Source organism: Zingiber officinale, chromosome 1B, assembly GCF_018446385.1.
Source record: "Zingiber officinale cultivar Zhangliang chromosome 1B, Zo_v1.1, whole genome shotgun sequence".
In the NCBI taxonomy this organism is placed as follows: domain Eukaryota; kingdom Viridiplantae; phylum Streptophyta; class Magnoliopsida; order Zingiberales; family Zingiberaceae; genus Zingiber; species Zingiber officinale.
The window spans coordinates 159,804,950-159,818,511 of NC_055986.1; positions in this window are offsets into that span (position 1 = coordinate 159,804,950).

Sequence of the window (13,562 nt, forward strand, 5' to 3'; positions counted from 1 at the left end):
AGTAGTAAAAGAGAGACAAAGTTGGTGGTAATTGTAACGACCCACCTTCTACTACTAGGCTGTAAGGCGAATCGTCACAATAATGCTAAACCATACTGTGCGGAAAGCTGGGCTAATTAAAATTTTACTCTACTAATGACCGATACCACTGATAAGAAAGGTCCACAGACCTTCTCTGCTGGTGCACATATGCTACAGAGTGGAACCTGAATGCCCCAACTGAGCTAGGGGCTAGAAACTAACTTCCCAACTACCTGCCGGCCTGCTGATCGATCTACGGATCGATCAAAGCTGGGGAAGCTCTTGCTCCCAACTGGATCGGTCGGCTGACCGGTCCAGCAGAGGCTGGATCGGTCGGCAATACCGATCCAGGTGGGTCTGGATCGGTCTGCAGACCGATCCAGGCACCTGGAGACGCTGGGATCGCTACTGTATCGCGCGGGATCGGTCGGCTGACCGATCCAGGAGGATACAGTAGCCTACTGTATCTGTCTGGATCGGTCGACTGACCGATCCAGTGACACGGCCAGGCCCTGATCGGTCGGGAGACCGATCAGAGCCTGATTTCACCCGGGGACTCGGATTTCAGCACTTTGGCGTGCCAAAACCCCACTTAACACCTAACTAATGCATCACAACTATTCTAACAACATATAATAACATTCCAACGACATAAACTAGTAATCTCACTTAATATAGGCATAGTTTAGGAATTCATGGCAACACATAACTAAAAGTGCCTAGAACATGGAAACCAAAACCAATAAATAAAATGCTAAAGTAAATGCTAAAGAGTCTAATGCTCAATTTGCTACGTCCCCTAAGGACCTTTGATTCCAGTTCCTGCCACACACACCATCTTTGCATTGCCCTCCAGCTTCCTCTGTTAGTCCATCTTTCCTTTACCTTTATCTGCAGTATAAGGAAAAGTAGAATCTGTAAGCTTAAAGCTTAGTAAGAAACCATCTACCTCACAAAATCATGCATTCGATGCAATATGTTTTTAAATCATGCTATTTGAAAATATGCGCTGAACTTGCTAAGACATGGCATACTGAAATCGTAAGGCATAACATATAAGCATGGCATAAGCACTGAATCATGGCAAAGCAACCAAATAAACACCGAACTGAATATAGGCTAAGCTAACTGAAACTAAATCTGTAACTGGAAACAAACTCAACTAGCATAATGGATTTTGAGTTTTGAAATCTAATACATAATAAGTGAAAATACATAATCATGCTATTTGGGCCCGACAACTGTACTTGCTGTGCGCGCATCCCTACTAGACCCGGGGTTGCAAGTCCCGAATTTAGCAGGGTTGTCTAGGCTATCTGAACCTAGGGACGACTGTGGGAGTCCAACCCAATGGATATCTAATCCAGTACAGTGCCACTGAAAATAAAATACTGATATCTATAGCTAACTGATATAACATGCTAGGTTATCTGAACCTAGGGCTAGGTTATCTGAACCTAGAGGCGACTGTGGGAGCCCACCCATTGGACCGTAGTCCCATATAGCTAAAATAAACTGATTTACTATTTTAAACGCTTCTAATGCATTTAACTGTACTATTAAAATGCCTAAGTTGCATTTTTACTGATCTAGTTATTTTGTCGAGCACTTAGTGTGCCCCAACTCTCCTCTTTATTAGGGAGATCACCTTTAGGCACCCGACAACGTCTACAACCCCAACTGAAGAGGGTAAGCGTGTCCGGCCCATCTAAAGGTGCTCAACTAAAATCCCTAAATCTAAGAGGAGGGTTAGAACACCCTACATGTCAACAAAATCTGCATATTACTAATCTAATGCATAGAAAATACAAACGGAGCTATTATACTGCAGGTGAGGGGTTTCTTACCTCTTGATCGTAATTTCTTACGATTCTATTCGCTAGAGTTCCGGTGGAGGTGATCCTCTCGACGATCCGATCACGTCTTCGCGTTCCTCTCCCGGAGAAGAACCTCTTTCGTGTTGGAGTCGTCGCCGGAAGGTGAACCGATGGACCTTGGGCTTGGTGTGCCGTGCGTGAGGAAGAGGAGAAGAAGAGGGGCGCCGGCGTGAGGGTTTGAGAGGAGAAGGTGCCGAATCAAAATAAAATAACCCAACTCCAACTTAAGTTTATTATTTATATTAAGTGGTTTAATGAACCCAACTCTAATATAAATATATTCGGTTCTCCTTTCTTTCAGCACGGCCCTGCTGGGTTCACCGGTTACTAATCTTATCCGTAAACCATAGGTCTCGGGTTCGATTCCCGCCTAAGCTATTTTACGGTTCTACTTATTTTTGCTACTTCCGATACTCCGATTTTTCCGGAAAAATATCTAAAAATTCCAGAAAAATCATAGAATAATTCTAAAATAGTTTTGAGAATTTTCGGGCGTTACAGTAATCTATTCATCTATTTATAATAAAAATAAAGATTTTTTTTCTTTAACCAACACATCAATTTATTCAATCAAATCATGAGCGAATCAAGTTAATGTGAAGAATCAGGACAAAGACAAGATGTTAATGTTGCTGAATTTTCTACCTTTATCTTCTACATATGAGAATTTGATTACTACTTTGATGCGGGGTAAAAAAACTCTTAAATTGGAAGAGATCACAGATGTGTTGTGATGTGTGCATTTCATATAGGTTTTTTATCGCAGTTTGACACACATGCTATCCCATTTTATATGCATATATTTCATATTTTCATCTTTGTGTGCTTCTTTTTGTTACTTTAGTTCGGAGAAATACTCTTTGCTTGTTTTGATTAACAGGGACGCAAATCAGAGTGAAATGGGGAGTTAAAGAGTAAGAGGAGAAGACCCTACAAATGGATACGGTTGCCCGTGCCACACGACATGGACCATGCTTGACTCTACTTCATTGACATGGTGGCCCTTGCCCAGTGGCCCGTGCTCGGCTCTACTTCCGTAACATGGCGGCTCGTGCCTAGTGGCACAAATTGTGCTAGATTCGGCTGCCTCGCCATGGGCAGCCATGCCCCGTGGTACGGCCCGTGGCGGGCTCAGCCTCCCTGCCACGGGCGGCCGTGCCCGATGGCATGACTCGTGGCAGGCTCGGCTTCCTTGCCACGACCCACATGTGCCCAGCGGCACGGGCTGTGGCCTCCAGATCTATGCCTCAACACTTCGCCACGGGCTCCCTTGTCCAATGACATAACCCGTGGCAAGCAACCATTTTCCAACCTATATATAAATGAGCTCTCCTCACTTGGAAAGGGATCTTCAACTGGGGCTTCGCCCCCTTCCTTGGAGAAGGGTTCTCCCCTTTTAGGAAAATCTTAGAGACATCATCTTTATTGACTCTGACGATCTGTCCATCTCTGGCGTAAGGAATTACTCAGAAGACACTAGAAATCTTCTCCGTAAGTATTTCTCTATATCTATTGATTATTTTCATCATATGAATGCTTTCATTTGTATGTTTGGATTGCAATTCCTTTATTATAGAGTAGTTCTGATGATTCTAGGATGTAGAGAGTAGCCTTTTGTTATGTGAACATTTTTCAGTTAATTTATATGTTTGCATATTTCTTATTTGATAAAATATGTGTTTATGGTTTGGATCTACCGTATTAATATAATCTCAATGCCAAAAGCATGAGATTCATATTCCATGAGGGTTTGGGGATGAACCGAAAGGAGAACCCGACCCTCTGACCCGTAAGAAATTAAGACGCGGTGAGTCAGATACAAAAGTGTAACTTGGTATGCTATGAGGATCCCTAGGTCGCCATAGAGCTTAATAGATCAAACCTAATTAATTATAGACAATGATAAGGATTGATACACTATTGTAGAAGTAAAAGTTCACATCGGATACCATAGGATGGTCTATCTATATAAATACACATTGAGGATTGGAAACCAAGTATAGATTAGGTGTTTACAATCATTTGGGTGAAACTAAAGTCCTAAAATTACCTTCACCATTGAACCTTCTGTGATCTCTCTGCCCACTTGCTTTGATCTCTCTGCCTCTCCCTCAATTCTGTTGGGGTTGCAAGATTGCAAATATAGTCCCACATTAAAAATACATGGGAAAGATCATGAGTTTATAAGAAAAAGATATCTTCATTGGTATGAGGTCTTTTGGATACATAGCTCAAGAGCAAAACCATGAGGGCTTAGGTCCAAAGTGGGCAATATCATACTATTGTGGAGATATCGAAATTCTTTTCGATCCTACAATTGGTATCATAGAGAGGTCTCTCTTCACCGGACTAACCGCCGGAAGAAGCACGAGCCAGAGTCATGATCCAAGATCGAATCATGTGGGTGAAACCTTGAATGAAATAGGAGAGACCTTGAGTAGGTCAAGAGTAACTCGATGCTCGAGGGGAAGCCCTGAGTAGGTCAAGAGTGACTCGATACTTAAGGGGGATCCTGTGGTCCTTTGTTAGAGGGGGGAGGGGGGAGGATTGTTGGGGTTGCAAGGTTGCAAACATAGTCCCACATTGAAAATACATAGAAAAGATCATGGATTTATAAGAAAAAGATATTTCCATTAGTATGAGACCTTTTGGGTACAACCCAAGAGTAAAATCATGAGGACTTAAACCCAAAGTAGACAATATCATACTATTGTGGAGATATCTAAATTCTTTTCGATCTTACAAATTCTCTTATGCACAACTCTCTCTCTCTCATAAAGAAAAAGAAAAATGGATTCTCATAATCAATGGTTTAATCAATTTAATGCTATGATTTTTTTGAGTTTCTATTATCAGCTTTGTGGTGTAGATTGGCATGATACAAATTATTGCCCAATGATTTTTGATCCTGCACATGGGGTGTATAAGCAAAAATAGGGAATCCTACTTGATTACTTTCAAAGGCCACAATAACTACAAAAATCTAATTTGGAGAAGATGATGGAGAATTATAGTAGTCGAATCTAAAGCGAATGAGAAATTCCATCGACAACAAGTTATGAACAAAATAATTTCAAATACATCAAATTATGGATGGATGGGTTATTCAGGGTTTGAGTATGCAAATACAAAATAATATTGTGAGGTGTGTGAAATAACAGGACATATAACTGATAATTATAGCAGGTCTCGCAACTTACAAATCAAGTTTGAAAATTTTATTGCAAATCAAAACAAAGCAAATGAAGCCATGAAGATAACACCTGAAGATAAAAAAAAATGTAGTTGTGTCTACCGATATTGTTGTTACTCCTTTTGTTAATGTTAGTCTTGATATATTCTATTGTGCCTATGATGATGTTGTGGATGAAAGTGTAGAGACTTGAACTGTGGAAGAAATGCCCCAAGAATCACTTCTTTTGGTCGCATAACTACTAGACACTATGGATGTTATAGGATTATAATTTTTTAATGATCAAAGTGTCGTGACTTACATAGTGGAGACCAAGCCCCAAGAATCACCTCTTTTAGTCACTTACCCATCGAAGCTAGAACCAAGCCTAATCACATATGAAACCATGTTCAATGATTTACTCACTTTGATGATTGATATATGTAAAATTTTATTTGATATATCTGAAGCTACTAATCAATATTTTCTCAAGTATGTTTATGGTAGGACATATTTTTCATAGCAACCATATGGTCGATTTCATGGTAACCATTTGAAGATGGACATATTCAATGATGACCTAAGACTTGGAGCAAGCAAGCACCTTGCTCCTCCATGAGCAAGGTTTGAGACAGATGCAAGGCCAAGAACCCTTAGAAGGAGGGTTCTAAAATATCTCACTTCTCAAATGGAGAGATTTAGATGAGCCAAATAATGGGTCGAGGTTATGACTGTAAAAGCGCTTCTTGGGAGGCCACCCAAGTTTATTTATTATTTTCGTGTATGCTTTTCTCTTGTTTCATAGTTTTAACTTTTTATTTTGCTTAATTTTAGGGCATGGAGAATGATTTTAGAGGGTGACTCTTGTTATTTTCCTTAATGAGTAACGAAGAGAGTGAAAATGGTGTTCAAGGACAAAATCTGGAGCTGCCACGACCGCCCATGCCTAGAAGCATGTGTCATGCTTTGTTCAGGTGCCTTGCCATGGGCGCTCGTGCCATTGAGCACGGGTCGTGCCCAGGTTCCAGCGCCCACCACGGGCACTCGTACCAGCCAGCATGGGTTGTGGCGGGCACCAGTGGAATTCACATTGCCTAAGATGGGCTATGCCTGTCGGCACGGGCCTTGTCGGGCACCCAAAAAAAAAAATGAGAGAAGGAGCACTTGATCTCTTTAGTGCCAAATTTTGCTAAGAACAAGCATGGGTCATGCCTACCTTGATTTTACTTCTTTCTTTTCTCCTAATCCTAACCCCTACTTGGTTTTTCTTATCTAATTTTCTCTTTTAGGATTTAAAGTTGAGGAGTAATATAAATAACGGATAGAGGGGTTCCTTTAACATATGAATGGCGTAAACATTTGGCACGTGTCACTTGATAACTCCTCTCACTCTAAACATCCTTTGAACTAGAGTTATAATTATCTTTGAGACATTAAAAAATTTAAGTCTAGGGAATGTACATACTTTGAGTTGTTAGTTTTATCATGTTTCTCATTGCATAAAAAAAAATTTTCTTCTAGTTTGCATCATATCAAATAGAAGCACCAACGCATGCCTTATCCATTAAGTAATATGTTGATGTGTTTAGTATTAGTGTTATCATGTGAATGCATTCTCTCATTTTTGGTAATTCATTTTTCCTAGCCAGTAGTAAAATTTTATAGAAAAAATGTTGAGTTGATTTTATTTTACCATATGCCTACTTGATAGTTTGACCATTACACTTCACTTTTGATTTATTTCTGAAAGGTTAATTTAATACAACATAGTCATGATTAATTTTATTGGACCAATACCATGGTGACTATAGGTGACTTTTTTCAAATATTTTAGTTACTATATAATGCTCGATTTGTGATAGTCTATTTAGAAACATCGAAATCCCAAGTGAGAGGAAAAGAAAATATTTGAGATGCAATAAAATATTTGAGTGAAAAGAAAAAAATAAAAAAAATGACAATAATGAGATAGAAAAAAGTTGTCATGGGTGGAGAGGATGCCCTTTGAGACTGAGTTAAGTTATTGATAAAACATTTATCTATTTCTCTCAACACCGGACATATCTTTGAGACATTGTGCTGGAAAGAGGGGACGAACCTGACGTATGGAAAGTAAGTACCTAACACTGAAAACTATGAGAACACAATGGAATAATGTATTGACTAGGAAGGAACTTGAAACCTTAGAAACAAATTAGGTACCATGCACTTAAGCTAGCTTGTTATGCTTGGTGAAACTAATTGAATACCTTCGCTGAAAGATGATACCACTTGATAGGATTAGATGAACTTATTGAAATTTGGAAAATATGAATTCACATGTATTCTTGATATTGATATTTGCTTAAGGACAAGTAAAGGTTCAAGTCTGAGGGATTTTGATGTGTGCATTTTATATAGATTTTTTTATCGTAGTTTGGAACATATCCTATCTCATTTTCATATTTTTTTTTTATCTTTGTGTACTTCTTTTTGTTATTTTTATTCAGAGAACTATTCTTTGCTTATTTTGATTGACACGACTGCGAATCATAGAAAAATGGGGAGTTAAAGAGTAAGAGGAGAATGTAGGTGCAGCGGAGGCCGACAAGAGGGGGGGTGAATTGCTGAAAATAAAAATAAACTATACCCTCTCGTGCTTTCAACTCAATTAGTGCAATAGTAAATAAAGAAGTAAAGTAATAAAGCAGTTAACAGAAAAGAAACAGAAATTTAACCTGGTTACAATCAAGGAGGTTGTTAATCCAGGGCAATGAGAATCGCACTAAAGAGAATCTCCTTTACTGAATGCGGAGAAGCCTTTTACACTTTGGAAGCTTAGAACTATTGCTAGGAATGACTACACAATTGATTGCTGGAGTTGTTATTGAATTCCTAGCTTCAGGGGCCTTTAAATAGCCTCTGGAAATCTGATCTCGAGGGTCCAGGGCACCTCCAACAAGGGTCCAAGGCGCCTCCAGGTAAGTGGTCGGATAGAACTCTAACCACAGCTCAACGGTCGTTTTGACCAGGCTTAAGGCGCCTTAAACCTTGTTGAAGGCGCCTCCAAGGTGGAGGCGCCTTCAACAAGCTTTAAGGCGCCTCCAAGTTGGAGGCGCCTCCATTACTTGTTGAGGGCGCCTTGAGCTCGGTTTCCAGCCTGATTCTTCCTTTGTTTTGACTTCCGACGCTCCGATCTTTTGGGTGATTGCGGCCAATCGGAATAGAGCTCACCCGAACCCAATTCCCGGCCTTCTCCTCGAGCAAGTTTTCGTCCGGCTTCTCGTCCCTCGAACGTCGTGCATGTTCTTCTCGCTCCACCGGAGTACTCTTCCGCAGTTCTCTCGTCCTTCGGACGCACCGAGCCCGTCGGCTCCCTTCCCGTGCCGTCCTTCTCGCTAGCTGCGTCTTCCGCTCGACTTCCTGCGCTCCTAAGCTCCTGCACACTTAGACACAGGGATCAAACACAAAGCAGGACTTAACCAACTTGGTTGATCACATCAAAACTACTACGGGGTCCAACAAAGAAGACCCCACAAACAAACATGCATGGGCACCCATGCCGCATGACATGAGTCATGTCACATGACACGGGCCATGTCGGCTCTGCTTTTGTGACACTATGACCCGTGCCCAGTGGCATGGGTCATGCTAGATTCGGCTGCCTCGCTACAGACGGCTGTGCCCGGTGGTACAACTCGTGGCTGGCTCGACCTCCCTACCATGGGCGGTCGTGCCCAATGGCACGACCCATGGCTGGCTCGACTTCCTTGCCAAGACCTTCTCGTGCCCAACACCATGGGCTATGACCTTCAGATATGTCTCAACGCTTCACCACTGGCGCCCGTTCCCAGCGGCATGACCCGTGGTGAGCAACCATTTTCCAGCCTATATAAAGGAGCTCTCCTCACTTGGAAAGGGATCTTCGGCTGGGGGGTCCACCCCCTTCCTTGGAGAAGGGTTCTCCCATTTGGGGAATCCCTAGAGCCATCTTCTTCATTGACTCTGATAATCCGTCCATCTCCTGTGTAAGTAATTACTTCGAAGACATCGAAAATCTTTTCCCTAAACATCTCTCTATCTCTATTCATTGTTTTCATCTATATGAATGCTTTCACTTGTGTCTTTGGATTGTAATTTCTTTATTATGGAATAGTTCTCATGATTTTAGGATGTAGGCGTAGCTTTTTATTATGTGAACATCTTTTCGGTTAATCTATATATTTGTATACTTCTTGTTTGATGAAATATGTATTTATTATTGGTGCAGGAATCACCAGATGATCAAACCTAAGTTTTAATTATGGAAAATGATTGAAAGTTAAGGTTTCTTATGTCTAATAAGTTAAACTGAGTGTGCAAGAAAGTCATAAGTGATGTTAGGCAAAGGAAAGTCCTAATTGAGGCTAGGCAGATGGAAAGTCCTAGCTGTGGTTAGGCAAGTGGAAAGTCCTAGCCGCTGTTAGGCAATGAAGTCCTGGTCTGGGGGACTGGACAAAGTCTTGACGAGTCAAAAATGTTGGTCAAAATACTAGAGTGGAGAACACTAGGTGAAAATCCTGGCGGTCGCGGACACCAAGTGGAAGACTAGATGGGTTAGGGATTGGACTCCAGCATGAAGTTTTGATGTCTCAAAAACTGAGAAAAAGTCTAGATGGTTTGGAGGACTGGTTTAGTAAAAGGTAATTTCTCCTAAGAGGAATAAGTGATAACATGTTCACCGTTGAGTGAACAGTAGGCGTCAGATTAACCTAGGATTTCATGAAAAATCAAAAACTCAGAACCAAACAGTCCGGAGACTGTCAAATATTTTTATTTCCATATATTTTATTGTGCTAACTTTATTTTGTAGGGTATGTTTGATGTTTTGGACTAACATGTCTTGCAAGAAGTTAAATGCACAAAAAGCCTCAGATGAATAGTGTTGGAAGGCACCTTCCATATGGTTGAAGGCACCTCTGATGAACAGTATTTGAGGTGCCTTCCATGTGGCTGAAGGCACCTTCGGGTGGATGAATTTTATAGATTATGAAAGTTATTGACTCCAATGTTGTGGGGATAAGTTTCACAACTAGAGGCACCTTCCATAGGGTTAAAGGCGCCTTTAGTACTCTATAAAAGAAGTCTTCATGCAAGAGCTTCAACACAACTCATCTTTGAGATCCTTCTCTTGCGCGCTGCTCCAAAGACGATCCGATGAAGTCGTAACGCTGCTCTGACAGCCAAAAGCACGCCTCTCCGAATTCCAAAGTTGTTGGTATAATTTTGATTAGAGTACTTTAATTGTATTGTTCTTGTACTTCATCTTTGTACTCTATTTGTAAAGATTTTCCAAAACTATAGTGATTTCCCAACAAAAGCAATCAATGAGCGCAGGCCTTGAAGTAGGAGTTGTCATAGGCTCCGAATCAAGTAAATCTTTGGTGTTTGTGTTCTTATTTATATTTTTCGTTGCATACTCTCAAAGCATTTTTCAAAAAGCATAAAATCCATGAGCGCAATTTACCTCCCCTCTAGTGCAACAATTCTACATTTATGGTCTGGATCTACCATATTAATATGATCTTGATGCCAAAATCATGAGATCCGTATTCCATAAGTGGGGATGAACCAAAAGGAGTACACGACCCTCAGATCCATAGGAAACTGAGACGCATAAAGTCAGATATGAAAGTGTAACTTGGTATGCTGCGAGGAGTCCTAGGCCATTATAGAGCTTAATGGATCAAACGTAATTCATTGTAAACAATGATTAGGGTTGATACACCATTATAGAAGTAAAAGTTCATATCGGATACCATTGGATGGTCTACCTACATAAATACATATTGAGAATTAGAAACAAAACATAGATTAAGTGTTTATAATCATTTGGGTGAAACTGAAGTCCTAGAATTACCTTCACCACTAAATCTTTTGTGCTCTCTCTTGGTTTGCCACTCTGACTAGTACTTGATTCGCAGTCTCTGCGGATTCGATATTTTATTACTTGATGATAGAATCGTGCACTTACAATTTCCCACAGCAAATTTTTCATCAAAGAAAGAAAACAAGAGATGAAGTTTCTCAGTCAGGAGGACTTGTGGTGAATAGTAACTAAGAGCGTGATAGGAACAAAACTCAGTCTGGATCGGGCATTGACAACAAGACTCATTCTATGTCAAGAAGGAAGAAGGTAATCACTTGGTATAAGTGTAGAGGTAAAGGTTCTATGAAGAGTGATTATCCCAAGATAAAGAAACATGTTACAGAGAATAAAAGTAGTTTGACAAAGTCTGCAAACATAGTTGAACCAAAAAATTCAGAAAGTGGTGATGGAGATATACCATCAGTTATATCGAGTTTGGAACAGTTGACGGATGCATTGATCTTAGAATCTACATGTTTATGTCAGATGACTCTAAATAAGGAGTAGTTTAACTCCAATAGAGTAGTGGATTCTCGTTCAGTTTTGATAGAAAATGATGCATCTTATAGAGTCATTGACATAGGGAACATCAGAATCAAGATATTTGATGGTGTGATTAGAACTTTATGTGATGTTAGTCACATACCATATCTAAGAAAGAATTTGATCTCACTAGGCACACTAGATGGTATTGGTTGCAATTATAAATCAGTGAGCGGGATGATGAAGATTAGCAAGAGAGCTCTGATGGTAATGAAAAGACAAAAGTTAATAAGGAACATCTATAAGTTGATAGGGACTACTGTTGTAGGGGGAGTCACCTCGGTGTAGTCTAAATAAGATAGTATAATCTTGTGGCATATGCGGCTAGGGCATATGAGTGAATGTGGGATGTTGGAACTTCATAAGAAAGATTTGTTGAAAGACGTCAAGATATGCAAGCTTGAATTACGTAAATTTTGTATTCTTGGAAAATATAGTAAAGTGCAATTCAAGATGACAATACACAAGATAGAAGAAATTCTAAACTATATACATACTGATCTCTGAGGACCGCCTAGTGTAGTATTACGAGGAGGGTACTTGTATTTTGTGAGTTTTATTGATGATTATTCACGAAAGATTTGAGTATACTTTATGCGTCACGAGTTGGAAACTTTTGCAAAGTTTAAATTGTGAAAAAATAAAGTGGAGAACTATACTAGAAGGAAGATCAAATGTCTTAGGTTAGAGAATGAGATGAGTACACAGATTCAAAGTTTCTCAAATTTTGTAAGCAATATGGAATTATTAGATATTTCTCAATTAGCAAGACATCACAACAGAATGGTGTGATAGAAAGGTTGAACATGACAATCATTGAGAAGATAAGATGTCTCAAATTAAATGTAGGGCTAGCAAAAAATTTCTGGACTGAAGCTGTTAACATGGTATGTTATCTCATTAATAAATTACCAAGGTCAATACTAGAAGGCAAAGTATCAGAGGAAGTATGGATAAGACATTTAGTAGATTATTCTCATCTTCGAGTTTTTGAATATTCAACCTATATATATATATATATATATATATAGTGAGGAAAGATCAAAGTTAGATGTGAAGTCAAAGTAGTGCATTTTTCTAGGGTATCAGAAAGCAGTTAAAGGCTTCAAAGTTTAGGATCTTAAGACAAACAAGATAGTGATCAGTAAAGATATGGTGTTTGACGAGAAGACCATTTTATAGCGCACTTAGGAAGAAGGAAAGGAAATACCATAGAGCAACAAAGAGAAAGATATTGTGCATGTGGATCTAGAGAATCATGACTCCGATGATTCTAGCTTAGAGCACACAGAGCATCACACTATAGCTGGTGGCAGGATGAGACGAGTTGTAAAGCCATGCACCAGATATAGATTCCAAGACTTGGTATCTTATACGCTTATCACCAATACTAGAGACCCTAAATCTTTTTAGGAGGAGGTATACATCTCTAAGAAGGACAAATGGATGAGTGCTATGACAAAGAAGATAGAGTTGCTGCATGAGAACCAAACATGGGATCTAATAGAATTTCCTAAGGGAAAATGAGCTATATATTGCAAGTGAGTTGTTACGAAGAAGATAAAAGAAGTTGACAAATTAAAGAGGCTGTTAAGCAAGGAATTTGACATGAAAGATTTGGACGAGGTCAAGAAAATTCTTGGGATGGAGGTTTACAGGGATAGAGTTGTAGGGAGATTATAGTTGTCTTAAAGTAGCTATGTGGAGAAGGTGTTGGATAAGTTCAACATGAAGAATACAAAGTCGGTGAGCACACCCCTGGTGCATCACTTTAAGTTATCCAATACACAGTGCCCAATAATGAATAGGAGATCTAAGAGATGTCAAAGGTTCATTGTGCCAATGTAGTTGGTTGTCTAATGTATGTCATGGTTTGCATGAGACCAAATTTGGCGTAAGCAGTTAGTATGGTGAGCAAGTTTCTCTCAAATCCTGGCCGACCACATTGGGATGAAGTGAAGTGAATTTTCATATACTTGAGAAATGCAACTGATTATGACATCATGTTTAGTAGACAATCGAAAGATTCTCCAATTGCTGGGTATATGGTGTTGGTGCGGGA